The 14113-nt window shown below is 41.7% G+C and overlaps 1 protein-coding gene across 4 annotated transcripts in view; it reads right to left on the bottom strand.

Moving 5' to 3' along the window:
• Positions 1-14113, bottom strand: part of SPECC1 (sperm antigen with calponin homology and coiled-coil domains 1) — a 284761-nt gene that overhangs the window by 249734 nt on the left and 20914 nt on the right. Inside the window, exon 1 of one of the 4 annotated variants that reach the window (XM_046675311.1) lies at positions 13322-13401. The exons of the other annotated variants lie outside the window; for them this stretch is intronic. The gene's annotated coding sequence lies outside the window, so the exon portion shown is untranslated. Of the gene's footprint in view, positions 1-13321; positions 13402-14113 lie in introns of those variants that run through there. 4 annotated transcript variants of the gene reach the window in all.

Raw genomic sequence — 14113 nt, 5'->3', positions numbered from 1 at the left:
GAATAAGGTCCAAGCATCCCAACATGACACATTAGCCCCAGTGCTCTAGCCCTTGCCCATCCCTCCAGCCTCATCTCCTACCATCTCAGCTTTGAACTTCACCTCCCAGCATTTCCAACTACACGTAGTTTCCAGAACACATCTTGCTTTTCCATGCCTGCCTGCCTTTGCAATTCCTGGTTTCTCTTCCTGGAGTGCCATTCTCATCCCTGTTGATGAGTAATTTATCTTCCTTCCTCAAAACCCATTCATTCATTTGTTCAACAATTATTTATTGGGTCTGTGATTCCTGCCTTAGGAAACAGAGAATGGTGAGAAAGACAGAGTGGGGACAAACAACCTGAAGCATGAGTGTGCACAGAGTCCTTGGAAGCATCTAAGAGGAGGATCTTGCCTTGCCTGGGAAAGCCAAGGGAGCCGAAGCTTAAACACTTCCTCCTGCGGGGAACCCTCTGAAAGAGTCAGTCTCTCTCTCCTTCATGCTACTTCTGAGCCTTGTATATACTTTAATTTCTGCACATACCACATAGTTTATAGTCATTTTATAAGCTTCTGTATTAGTCATGATTCCCTAGGTTGCAAGTGCCATTAGACTAATCTGAACTAGTTTTACAAAAAAAGAAGGGAAGGATCACCAGCTTTCATAAATAAACCATGGAAAGCACAGGGGTGGATGTGGCCTAAGGAGTAACTGGATCTGGGAATACCCACTCTCTATGTCTTTCTGTGTATTGCCTTCATTCTCTCAGCAGGAGTTATGGGTTCAGGCAGCATCAAGTTCACTAGATTAATTAACAGCACAAATACCACAGTCCACCAATTCTAAGACACACATTTCAATATCCCTGAAATCAGCATACCTCTTACAGTTGCTGCTGGCAGGTCAATGCCTGCACGTGTGCAAACTCAGTCAGTTAAAGAATAAGCTTGCCAAAAAGCATAGTGACTTGGTTTTCATTCCAGGTAGCCTCACAAGTAGCTGCAACCCTGTAATATTTCAGCCTACAAACCAAGTAAGGACAATCAAAGAAGGAATGTGAGTCCTGGCTGTTTTATCCACTCCTTCTGTTAGAACCTTCCATTAAGATCAAGGAAGTGCCAGCATCAAATTTGCAAAATAGATGTCATAACCTCAAAAGGAAATCCTGGAGACAACTGAGGAATGCTTTTACAACCAGCACATTACCAATGCTTTTTTACAGCAGAGAGCATGTCATCTGTGAAAAATCACAGACATAAATGACTTGGAGTCAAAAAGTGATTCAAAAGGGAAACTTCAAATGTGAGGAAGTTTTAGAAATACCTTAACCAATTTACCTCACTTATATTTTCCTTTTTATATAGGTACAAGAATGGAATATGATATAAATTGATGTCTAAATAAGCTTAAAATATCTTTTAATAAGTCTAAAATAACAAGTATGCATAATAAAATGCATTGTGTCATAGTTTAATTGACAGCATTTTTTTCTCTTTTAGTGGAAAACCAAATTAATTGTTTTAAAATTAATGGCATCTTAGGTTTTATGAAGTTTTATTTACAGGGCACTCACTATGCACTGGAGACATACACTGTACAAAACAAAGACCCAGCTCCCGTGGAGCCTGAACATCCTTAGCACTCCAGGGAACGGGGGGGCCTCTCGTTCTACTGGTTCCACTTTGAAAAAATCTGAAGGAAAGTGATTAGCCTGGTTCTGATGACATGATTACTCTTGGACAAACCTTTGTGAACAGGAAGAGTGAAGTTCTGTGATGGTCTCACTCTAGGTCATGGCCAATCCCTGAGTCCAAAGTGACGTCTACTTCCAGAAGAAGAGAGGAAGGAGTGTTGAACAGACAGAAATTACAGTCGTTTTAACGTCTGTTTGTCCTATAAGGTGGTGAGCACAAAAAAGTAGGGTTCTTATCTACATCCAGCAGGGGCCAGTGAAGAAAACAGAATTCAAGACAGGTGGCTCAATAGAAGGAATTTAATATGGGAACTAGTTACAAGGTTTTGTGAAGGGCTAAAAAGCCAAATAGGATGGTGAGACAACCCAGAGATTAGCAACCATGGGACACCTCCTGCACGCTTAAGGCTGGAGGAATAGAGGAAGGAGGTGATATCACCAGTGACCAGAGGCCAGTGTCACTCAGCTGGAGCTGGAAACACCCCAGAGACACTGACCTCAACAGAAAACGGGGGAGAAGTCCTCTGGCTTCTCCATTCCACTCACCTTCCAGTCTCCCACTAGTGACTCCCACTAGCCACTGTAGGCCAGAGGGAGCCTGCAAAATCAAGTTGGCAGGAATTGGCTCCCTCCAATACAGAGACAAGCAAAAGAAGGATAGGGAATGAGTCCGAGGGTGAGGAGGAAATAACCCGCACATTGTCTAATTCATCTTTGTATCTCCAGCGCCTAACACACTACCTGGCTCCTATAGGAGGAAAACAACTAAGTACTGAAAGAAACTGAAAATTACACTTGAAATGCAAGATTAGAGATATGAATAGAGCATCAATGGACTAGAGAGAAGAGAATAACTTACTCCACATAGAGTACACAAGAAAGGATTCACAAAGGACATGACAAATGAAAAGTTTAAGAAATAATGAGCAAGGATTTTCCAGAGAAATAAAAAGGTAAGAAAATTAGCCAGGCAGGGGAGACTGCCCCAGTTGAAGGCGAGGCACGGGAAAGCTTTTCAAGGAGAGACAAGATTCAAAGTTAAATTCTATTAAGCGCTTTTTCAGTATCTCTCAAGATGATTCTATGGCTTTCCCCTTTTTATTATTTACATAATGTATTAAACTATCATATGTCCTAATATCAAAGTATTCTTGAATTCCAGAATAAAACCTACTTGGTCAAAGTTTATTACTCTTTGAATTCTGCTGAATTCATTTTCCTGTTTTATTTAGGATGTTTGCATATTTACCATATGTCAACTTGGTCTATAGTTTACTTTTGTGGGCTTCTACTGTCCTCTATCAGGGTTATTTTAACTTCATGAAATTACTTGGGAAGCTTTCTGTTTTCTTATTTTCTGACACATTTTAACAGCATGGGAGTTGTCACCATCCACCTTTGATTATTTAAGCATTCGTGATTCTGTGTGTGGATTTTTTATTCCATCTCATTCTTGTCACTCCTGCTGCCCACTTTTGGGCTGCTTACCACCCCTCCTACCTCTGCCCCAACTCCCCCGTTCCTCCACAGAACTCTGATCATTCCTTTCCAGCTTGCTCACTTCTTGGTTTTGCAGATGAAGTACAAAAAGACCCTCGGCCCTTGTCCCGCCTAAGTCCTCCTCCTCCTTCATGTTAGATACCTCCTTCTTATAGGGAGTCTTACCTGATACACCCCACTCTAAACCCCGATGCCCGATTCTGTGCTCACTGCGTCCTGGCCGATTACCCTCACTCATCTGTCTCCCCACCCAGACATTCAGCTTAAAGACTGTGTCTCACCCGTCACTATAATCTCAGCCCTGGTACACGGTAGGTACTTGCTACCTAGTAATTATGTGAATGTTATAACCTCGCATCTTAGAAACCAGAGAAGGAAGAAGAAATTAAGTTGGCAAACTATGGTCTGTGGGCCAAATAAGGATCAAATGAACAGACCACATTCATTAACATAGTGTCTACAGCTGCTTTCGAGCTAGAAGGGCAGAGTTGAGTTGTTGTGAGGGAGACCGTATGACCCTAAAAAGCCTAAAATACTTACTATCTGGCTCTTTACAGAAAAAGCTTTTAGAGCTCCCATTCATATGCAGACTCCACTAAGCCATGCACTTTTTGTGCATCAAAACAAGAAACAATCCAAAAAAGGTTGAAAAGAATGAGTTATTACTGCTGAAAGAGGCTAAGCACATTCAGTCTTTCTATTACTCTCAGTTGACATCATGACATACAGCAACCAGGGCTGCGCTCTCAACTCCAAGTACACTTTGCCCCATAATCAAGTTTAACATCTTCGTGAACACTGTCACCAAGCCTGTTTATTTTCAAGGTGTTGCTTCACATACAACAGGGGCTGGTCTGAAATCCTGTGCACTACTGGGAGAATTCAGGATGGTGCAGCCACTCTGAAGAGCAATCTGGTGATTACTTGGTTCTATTAAGCAAAGGCACATTCTACGACCAGGCAATCCTGCTCCTGGGCCTAAATCCCAAAGAGATTCTTGAAGAAGTCCATATGGGACATGAACAGGAGTTTCAATCAGCATTGTTTGTAGTGTCTGGGCATAGGAATCCATGTGGGTGTCCATCACCAGGAAAGAGAGAGGCACGATATGGTGGATATAGAGACAAGATAGTCACATAGCAACAGGGATGAGTCATAAAAACATGGTAGTGAGTGACTAAGAAACAGAATAAGAACTATAACATGACACATTTATGTAAATTAAAAACACATGCACACAAAGCAATACACATTTATAAGTACTCATAAAACAAAAGCATAGGTATTAAACACACTAGAATAGTTGGCTATGGGGTGAAGAGAATGAGAGCGGGGTACACAGAAGAATAAAGCAATGAATGAATGGGTCAATAAACCAAGGAACGCATGAACAAGTAAACCAAACACGAGAGGGGCTTGCAGAGACCAATGATGATAAGGTGCTAGGAATGCTAAGATGATTAATTCAGTTCCTCACACCTGAGGTCTAAAAACATGGGGAGAGGAAGGAAATAGGTCTACAACTAGATACACCCACAGAGTTAGACAGAAAAGGTGGTTTGACAATCTAAGCCCACATGCAGATGCAATGACCTCACAAAGCCTTTCAAACTAAAACACTTAATTCTACCATCTGCTGCTTGGGAAGACAGAACACAGACAGACAACCCAAGCAGTTAACGTCAGCTTGACGCTTTACGTCACCATCCTCAGCACACAACAAAAATCAGCTACATGTCAAGCAGGGGACAGAATGAAGAAGAGACTGCCTCCCACTTCCTGTAGCTGATCTTTCAACAAGCATTAATAGGCACCAACTATAAGCATGTCACCCTACTAGGGAGGCACAGAGTATATACGTAAGTATGATTTGCTATTCAGTCCTCAGGGAATTCTCAATCTTGTGAGAGATAAAACTCTGACAGACACAAAGAGAAGCGACAAAAACCATCTAATACAGCCACGGAAGAGCGGTGATGAAATGCTCCATGAGCAGCCCCAAGGCCAGAGTCTGGGGAATAGCAACTGCCATGGAATAGGGTGATGGACTGGTTCTGTGGAAAAGGTGTGTTAAGCTGCAGATTGCTGTGTTTGATGACGAGCCACTTATCATCTTGAAGTGACCAAAGGCGAATTCGAGAAACAGTAATGTAAAATGGTTGAGTGGTTCCCCACGCCCTGCCACTGACATCCCTTCAAGGCTACTTGGCATGTGCCATACTTTGGCTTCTTCGAAAGTCAGGAAACAGTTCATTTACATCTTTTGAGTGTGTGTGTGTGTGTGAGGAAGATTGCCCCTGAGCTAACATCTGTGACAATCTCCCTCTATTTTGTATGTGGGAGAAGTCATTTCCAGGTATAGTATCCATCTTTATCTGTGGAAAATAGGAGGGAAACGTTGCAGAAAAAAGTTAACACAGCAGGCTTGAGACTGCTCTTCTTAAAAAGGCTTGCTTGCCAGGTTGGCCCTTGGCTGGCATCTGGGGAACTTAGATTCCGGGAGGGTTCCTAACATTTGCAGAACTGATAAGAGAGGCTCACTGTGCCTATTGTGTGTTTGCACAAATTGCTGTACAAACACTGTGGTTTATGCTGAACACCTGCTTTCGTTCAGGGAGTCCGGAGTTTCGGTACGTGCCAGGCAGAGGGCACCTGGGTAAAAACTCTGGGTGCTGAGTTTCAAGTGAGCTTCCTTGGGGACAACATTTCACATGTGTTGTCATGACTCCTTGTCAGGGGAATTAGCACATCCTGTGTGACTCCGCTGGGAGAGGACTCTTGGAAACTTGCACCTTATTTTCTCCAGACGTTGCCCCATGCTCCTCTTCCTTGTCCTGATTTTGCTTTGTATCCTTTCACTGTACTAAAGCTCAGCCATGAGTATGGTGGGATGCTGAGTCCTATAAGACCTCCCAGTGAATCACCAAATCTGGGGCTGGTCTTGGGGACCCCTGATACAGAAATAAATTCAAGATAAAAGATAATATTGGAGATTGGACCAAGATAATGGACTAAACACATACTTGTACCTTCTGGGTGTCCTAAAATTCTATGGAGTGGCAGAAATATTACTTTCAAAACACTGAATCGATAAGAGACCTAGAAGACAAGAAACAGTGCTACCAGCCAATTAAGACATCTAAGAAATTTCTGAACGGTAGAGAATACTCAGAATCAGATTGCCTGAGCAAACCACAGCCAATACAGGCTTGAGAGGAGGCTGTCATGCAGCGGAAAATGGTAAAAGGTTTTAGGTTCCAAATCAGCAGAGACAAAGAGGGGCAGGGATGGAATATGACCAAGTGATGAACTGGAACGCAGTGAGATGGCCAGGGCCATGGGACCCTTGCCCACATACAGTGAGAAGCCCACAACAAATGCCCCTCACCTGGAACATCCACTCTACTCAGCAGCATGTCACAATTCTTCAACAATTACCAGAGGCAGCCTATGGCAAATAGGACAGGCAGGAAAACAGGAATTCTCAAACTCAAAGATGAGCAGACAAAGGAAGGATCACTGAGCTTTTATTCAATGTCATGAAATGGGGACACCCAATCAACAGGAGAACACATATCTAACGAAAGAGAGTTAATAGAGCACATCGAAAAAATCATTACATATCCTAGGAAATATCTGAGGGAAACTCTACCTATGAAAAGCAAGCAGCTAACTAATAGCTAAACATCTCTCTAACACATTGTGAAATTTAAAAGCAGGGTGAAGGGCAGGATATGGAATAATGCTACTATTTGGGGCAAAAAAAGGAGGAATTAAGAACCTAATTCATATTTGCATAAAGAGACTCTGGAGGGATACATAAGAAATCAATAACAATGGTTACATACTTGTAGGCTGAGGGAGACATGGGTAGATGGGGGAAGGGGTGGTGGCGAGACCTTTCACTTATGTCTTAACACAGTATGATTTTTGAACACTGAACATCTTAGCTATACCAAAAATTAAATTTAAAAAGGTATAGACCTTGAAAACTAAATATATGATAAACATTTAAGAACACTCAACAGATGGGATAAGAGATGACTGGAAAAAGCTAAACACTAGACTGGCGAACTGGAAAGTCAAGCCAAGGGATCTCCCAGAATGCAGCCCATAAAGATAGAAAGAACATTTGAAAGTCAAGAAATATGAAAGATAAATTGAGAAATTTTAATCCTCATTTAACAGTAATTCCAGAAGCAGAAAATAAAGAGAATTGAGGCAAGGAAATACTCAAAGAGAATCTTCTCCAGTGCCAGAGAAATACATTAATCTTTAGAATGAAAGAGACTACCAAGCACTGAGCAGGAAGAACAAAAACGACTCATCCTGAGACAAATAATGGTGAAATTTTAGAACACTAAGGGAAGAAAATTGTAAAGCTTCAGAGAAATAAACAGGTTAACGACAAAGAAACGGAAATCAGACTGCATAGATTTCTCATCAACCACACTAGACGCCAGCAGATAATGGAGAATTACCTTCAAAATTCACAAGTTTTTAACCTAGAATCCTATACTCAGTCAAGAGAATTCACGTGGAAAAGCAAAATAAAAATATATTTTTAAACATGCAAGGGCTCAGAAAGTTTACCACCCACAAAATCCCTGGAGAAAAAAACACAATTTCTTAAAGATTTGTTTGAGCAAGACAAATAATGAATCCAAAAAGGAGAAAAGGGATGAAACAACCAATGATGAGCAAATAATTGGTAAAATTTATAACTGACCAGCAAATAATCGGTAAAACATCATTATTTGCGCATAATGTACAAAAACTCAAAGATCAGCAGATCTTAATATGAGGTAGAATTAAAACATGTTAAGGTTCTTTCTTGCTTTACTCATGAAGAGTTCATATATACAGATTATCCTTAAACATCAAGAGAAAAAAATGTTTAAATATGTGTAAAACTTACGGGTACCAAAGGAGCTCAATTTCACTTATCATACAGGAAAACCAAACTAAAACTACAACGTGATATCCACCAGAATGACTAAAATGGAAAAGACAGAAATTACCAAGAGTTGTCAAGGATGTGCAGCAACCACAAATTCTTCCATAGGACTTAAGTTGGTACAACGACTGCTGAAAACTGGCAGGATCTACCAAAACTGAGCATAAGCACATCCTATGAGCAAGCAATTCCACTCCTAGGTGTATCATCAACAGAAATGCACACACTCCTTCAAAGAAAGAAATATGCCAGAATGTTCACAGCAGCACTGTTCATGATTGCCTAAAACTGCAAACAACCCAAATGCCAATCAAGGTAGAATGGATATCTACATTGCGGTTATAGAAACAATGGAATATATACACGAATGAGAATGGACGAACCACAACTAAACTCAAGAATATGGACAAATCTCACAAATGTAATGTTGATGGAAAGAAGCTCTATATAAAAGAGTACATACTGTATGATTCTATTGCTATAAAGTACCCAAATAGGCAAAACTAGTCTATTGTCTTAGAAATGATAGTGGTTATCTTTGGTAGTGAGCTGCAGAAGGACAAATTCTGGAGTGTTGGAGAGGTGGTTTCTTGTTCTGAGTGCTGGTTATATGTGTATTCAGTTGGTCAAAATTCATCAAGCTATACACTTAAGATGTATGTACCTCTACACATTTATGTTACACCTAAATAAAAGGTTGCCCCCAAATTTACAGGTATCTACCACAGGCAGAGTAGGAATAATATCTGTAACTTCCATGTCTTGAGAGAGATAAAAGGAACAAGAAAAACTCAGTCAATCCAAGAAAAGGTAGGAAAGGAGCAGAGGCTGGAAGGTAATATGCATAAAAGATAGCAAACACAAAATAAGATGACGAGAGGAGCTGGCCCTGTGGCCAAGTGGTTAAGCTCGCATGCTCCGCTTCGGCAGCCCAGGGTTTCGCCAGTTTGAATCCTGGGCAGGGATGTGGCACCGCTCATCAAGCCATGCTGAGGTGCCGTCCCACATGCCACAACTAGAAGGACACACAACTAAAAATACACAACTATGTACCGGGGGGGCGGGGTTTGGAGAGAAAAAGGAAAAATAAAATCTTTAAAAAAAACAAATAAATACGATGACAAGAACAGCCCCAAAAATATCAGTAATCAAAATCAACATAAATGGGTTAAAGCCTCCTATTGAAAGACTAAGATTTCATACACATTATGATTGCTACTATCAGAAAAAAATCCAGAAAATATCAAGTGTTGGAGAGGATAAGGAGAAATTGGAACCTTGTACACCATTTTGGGAATGTAAAATGGTACAGTTGTGGGAAACAATATGGCAGTTCCTCAAAAAATTAAAAATAGAATTACCATATGATCTAGAAATTCCACTTCTGGGTATATACCCAAAAACATTGAAAGCAAGGTCTCAAAGAGATATTTGTATACCCATATTCAAAGAAGCATTATTCACAATAGCTAAAATATGGAAGCAACCAAGAGATGAAAGGATTAGCAAAATGTGGTAAACACATACAACGGAATACCATTCAGCCTCAAATAAACAAGAAAATTCTGAAACATGCTACAAATGGAATGACCTTGAGGACATTATTCTAAGTGAAATAAGCCAGTCACAAAAAGACAAATACTATATGAGATACCTAGAAGAGGCAATTTCATAGAGACATAGAGTGGTAGTTACCAGATACGGGGGGGGGGGGGAGGGTGTGGAGGATGGGTAGTTGTTGTTTAGTGGGTATAGAGTTTCCGTTTTGCAAGATGAAAAAGTTCTGGAGATTGGTGGCACAACAATGTGAATACACTTAATACTAGTGAATTATTAATATAGTAGATTTTATGTTATGTGTATTTTACCACAATTGTTTAAGATAAACACTAAGTAGTAAAACAAAATCTAGCTATAAGCTAATCACAAGAGTAGAAACTAAAACAAAACACCAAAAATGGAAAATAAATGAATGGAAAAAGATATGCCAGATAAATGCTAACAGAAATAAAGCAGATGTAGCAATATTAATATCAGGCAAAATAGAATTAAAAGCAAAAATAATTAAATAAGATAGGATGACTATTTTATTCCAAAGGTACAATTTACCAAGAAAATAAAAATAATTGTGAAGCTTTAAGCATCTAAAAACATAGTTTTAAAAATACAACACAAATATATACACGTTGCTTTGGGTGGCCCTATAAGCAATATATACATTGCAAAAATGAATAGAAATAGAACAAAAGAAACCGACTAGGAATCATAGTGGAAGTCTTGAACACAACTCTCAGAATCAATAAGTCATATTAGAATAGAAAAAATAAGTTAAGGATACAGAGAATATAAATTATAATTGACAAATTTGAGATAAATATATAACTTTGTACAGGGAAAAGTCACTAAAACTGCCAGTTCATTAGACTACAAATTAATTTCCATTTTTAATCTTTATCTTTCTTTCAGCAATATGGCAGAATAGAGATCTCAACAAAATATCTTCAAAAAATGCTAGAAAAAAAACTAAAATAACTTTGAAATCAATGGAATAGAGAAAGCTGGTGAAGCCAAAATTCAAGAATGGGCAAAATAAAGACATTTTCAGATGGTATAAAAACAGAATATGTATCATCATTGAAGAAACTTCTAAGAATGTACTTCAGGGAGAAGGGAAATGATCCAAAGAAGAGTATCTGTGATCAAGAAGGAATGAAGAGTGAAGAAAATGGTAAACAGGTAGATAAATATAACAAACATTGATCTACAAAATAATAATAACACAACAATAATGTCTAATTCGAAGGACTAAAGTAAAAATAGAGCTAAGGCCAAATGGGAGAGACTGGAATGGAAGAATGAGAAGTCCTCGCCTTGTTCAGGAGGAAGGAAGGCTGATTATATAAATGATCTAAGCTCTCAATTCAAGAGGCTAGAACCTGAATAAAATAAATTCAAGTTACGCGAAAAGAAACATAAAAACCAGAAATTAATGACATAGAAAAATAAAAATCAATAGGATTAATCAATAAATCCAAAAGCTGGTTCTTTGAAAAGTCTAATAAAATAAGCAAGTCTGACCAATTAAAAAAGAGAAAAGGCACAAGCCAAAGTATGAACAAGAAAGAGAACACGCCACACATATGGAAGAGTTTATTTTCTTACAACAGAATACTATATACATTATGCTAACATATATTAAATTTCAACAATCTTAATGATTTTCCAGGAAGATATAAAGTATTAGATTGACTTTGAAGAAACAGAAAATCTGAGAAAAACCAATGATCACGGAAAAAACTGAAAAGGTAGTCAAATACTGATAGCAACTTCTTAAAAAACACACCACCAGCAGCCAGGCGCTCTGCAGTGAGTCTGCCAAACTTCAAGGCACAGACAATTCTTCTGCTCCAGAGCACAGAAAATGATGGAAAGTTTCCCAACTTAATCAGTGAGGACAACATAACCTTAATTACAAGCTCAGTCAAAAACGGGGAGGGGGGAAGTATATACTTATAAGTATAGATACCACACTTATAAATATAGATACCAAACACTTATAAATATAGATACCAAAACCCTAAATAAAATGTTAGCTAATTGAATCTATCAAACAACCCAAAAGTGCATTTCAAATTATCCCAGGATTTTAGAGACAGAAAATTTAGCAGCCTAATCACTTACGTTAACAATGTGAAGAAGAAAACTACATGGTCATATCAATACAAGCTGTATTTTTCCCCCAAAGCATTTGGGGGGAAAAAAATCAACAAGATGGAAACTAACAATATGATAGAGAATGAACTTAGTGAAAGATACACTGGGAGCATTCCCCTAAAACCTAGACAAAAATGTCCTATTTAACCTTAATAGTCAACGCTGTAGAGAGGGTGATCATTGGAAGACAAAGAAATAATTAGTACAAACATTAGAAAGAGACCTCTGTTGTTTCTTAACAGTAGATAAGACTGTCTACCTAGAACAGCCAAACAAATCAACTGAAAAACTATTAAAACTGACAGAGTTTAGTATGGAGGCTGTGCTTTAGATCTTGTTTTGGCGACCAAATTAAATCTGCTTGCCTTGCGAGTTAATTATGCAAAGCTATTTTCTGTAGAGTAAGGTATTAGGATTGACAAGCTTTTGCTCCCTCCCTCCTCCCCCATCTTAAACGTTGCAACATCTTGTTTGAAACTGAATAACAAAAATCTTCTAAAACCAAATTTGTTCCGAAGGGTTGAGTTGTGACTCCACTCCGAAACACTTTATCTCCTGCCTCCAGCTCCCGCAGTTACTGATGGATAAGCACGTCAACCAGGCCAACATAATTCTTCCGATAGAGGGCAAAGAAGAGCACCTTCACTGTGATATTTTTTTCAAACCGTATACTGCTTATTACATAAACTTACGTGAGGGCAAATGGAGCTCCCACAAAATAAAAATAAGCTATTCAGGGTCAAACTTCCTTTAAGAAAAGATAAGCACATCAAACTAATTTTATTTCGAAGGTATTTGGAAAGGAGGCTGTTCCCGTTGCACTCCTGACGGGCTCCGCATCCCCGGGCCACCCCTAAGCGTCCAAACGGTCCCCAGGGCTCACCAGGTGCACTGCGCTGTGGCACCGCCAGCCGACCCGGGAGACGCACAGCCCGCGCCCTTCCCCGGTCACCCCAGGGCAAGAGGGGAACGAGGGCTCTGTGGACGCCGAGGACGGCCAAGGGCTACGCGGTCTCCGACACCACACAGCACCCCCAGGACAGCACCAGGGAGGGCGCGGGAGGCACACAGGGGCCGGAGAGTCCCGGCCCGGCGCGCCCGTGCACCTGCCCCACCACGGCGAGGGCTGGGGGCGCCTCCCAGGGCCGCAGTCGTCGGGAGTCACCCGGCCCTCCCTCCCGGAGCCCGGCGGGGAGGGGGCGGCCACCTGCAGCTGCCACCTGCGGCACCCGTCCCGCCGCTCCAGGCTGGGTGGGCAGGACAGGACAGGACCTCGGTCCGGGCCGGGGGCGGGACCCTCTGGGCAGAGGGGGACCCGGGCCACCAAGGCGACGACGGCAGCGCGTCCTCCCTCTCAGAGGGGCAGTCCTGCGCCCCTGCGCTCGGACCCCTGAACCCCCATGCTGGCTCGCCGGACCCGAGAAGACGACGCAACGGAGACGGAGAGGACCAGGCGGCCAGCGCGGCGCCTACTCACCCGCTCCGCTCAGGTCCCGCGGCGCCGCCGCAGCCGCAGCAGCCGCGCTCCCGGCGCTCCCAGATGCTGAGCGAACGGTCCCCGGGAACCGACCGGCGCCTCCCCGAACCGCCTGCAGGGGGCGGGCGCGAGCCGGCGCAGGGCTCCCTGGGAGATGTAGTCCAGAGGCCTCTGCATCTTCACCCTCGGCCGCTCTCCATCCGCCGGCCGCTGATGGTCTTTCCTTTCCCCGAGCTTCTCCTGTTTCTGTCAACAGCTTACCTCCGCCTCCGACTAATAAATGTTAGAGCGCCCCACCCGAGCCGTGTGCCCCCTCTCCTCCCTCTAGATCAGTGGTTCTCAAGATGTGGTACCCAGACCAGCAGCTTCAGCATCATCTGGGAACCTGGTAGAAATTCTTCATCCTAGCAATGCTATTCAGTTTACTGTATTAAAAACTCTGGGTGTGGGGCCCAGAAATCTGCATTTTGCAAGCCCGTCCGGTGATTCTGAAGTACTGTACCTTCAAGTTTGAGAACAGCTGTATTACAACCCCTCTCTCCCTTGCCAAGAGACCTCATCTCGCCCATGGCATTAGCTAGACACATACCCGTGGGACTCAAGGCATACTGCTGGAGACCTAGATATATTCTGTCCCAGCCCTGACCTCCCCTCTTGCTCCAACCCACATTGTCTCAATGTCCTCCAACTCCTCCTCTAGAATGCCTCTGAGACACCCGAAATTCAACAGGATCAGGATCAAACTCAGCATCTTTCCTTCCCTCAGTCTGGTTCTCCTCCATTGTGCCTTAT

The sequence above is a fragment of the Equus quagga genome, chromosome 11, assembly GCF_021613505.1.
Source record: "Equus quagga isolate Etosha38 chromosome 11, UCLA_HA_Equagga_1.0, whole genome shotgun sequence".
NCBI classification, from domain to species: Eukaryota; Metazoa; Chordata; class Mammalia; order Perissodactyla; family Equidae; genus Equus; species Equus quagga.
This window is presented reverse-complemented; position numbering and strand designations above follow the sequence as displayed.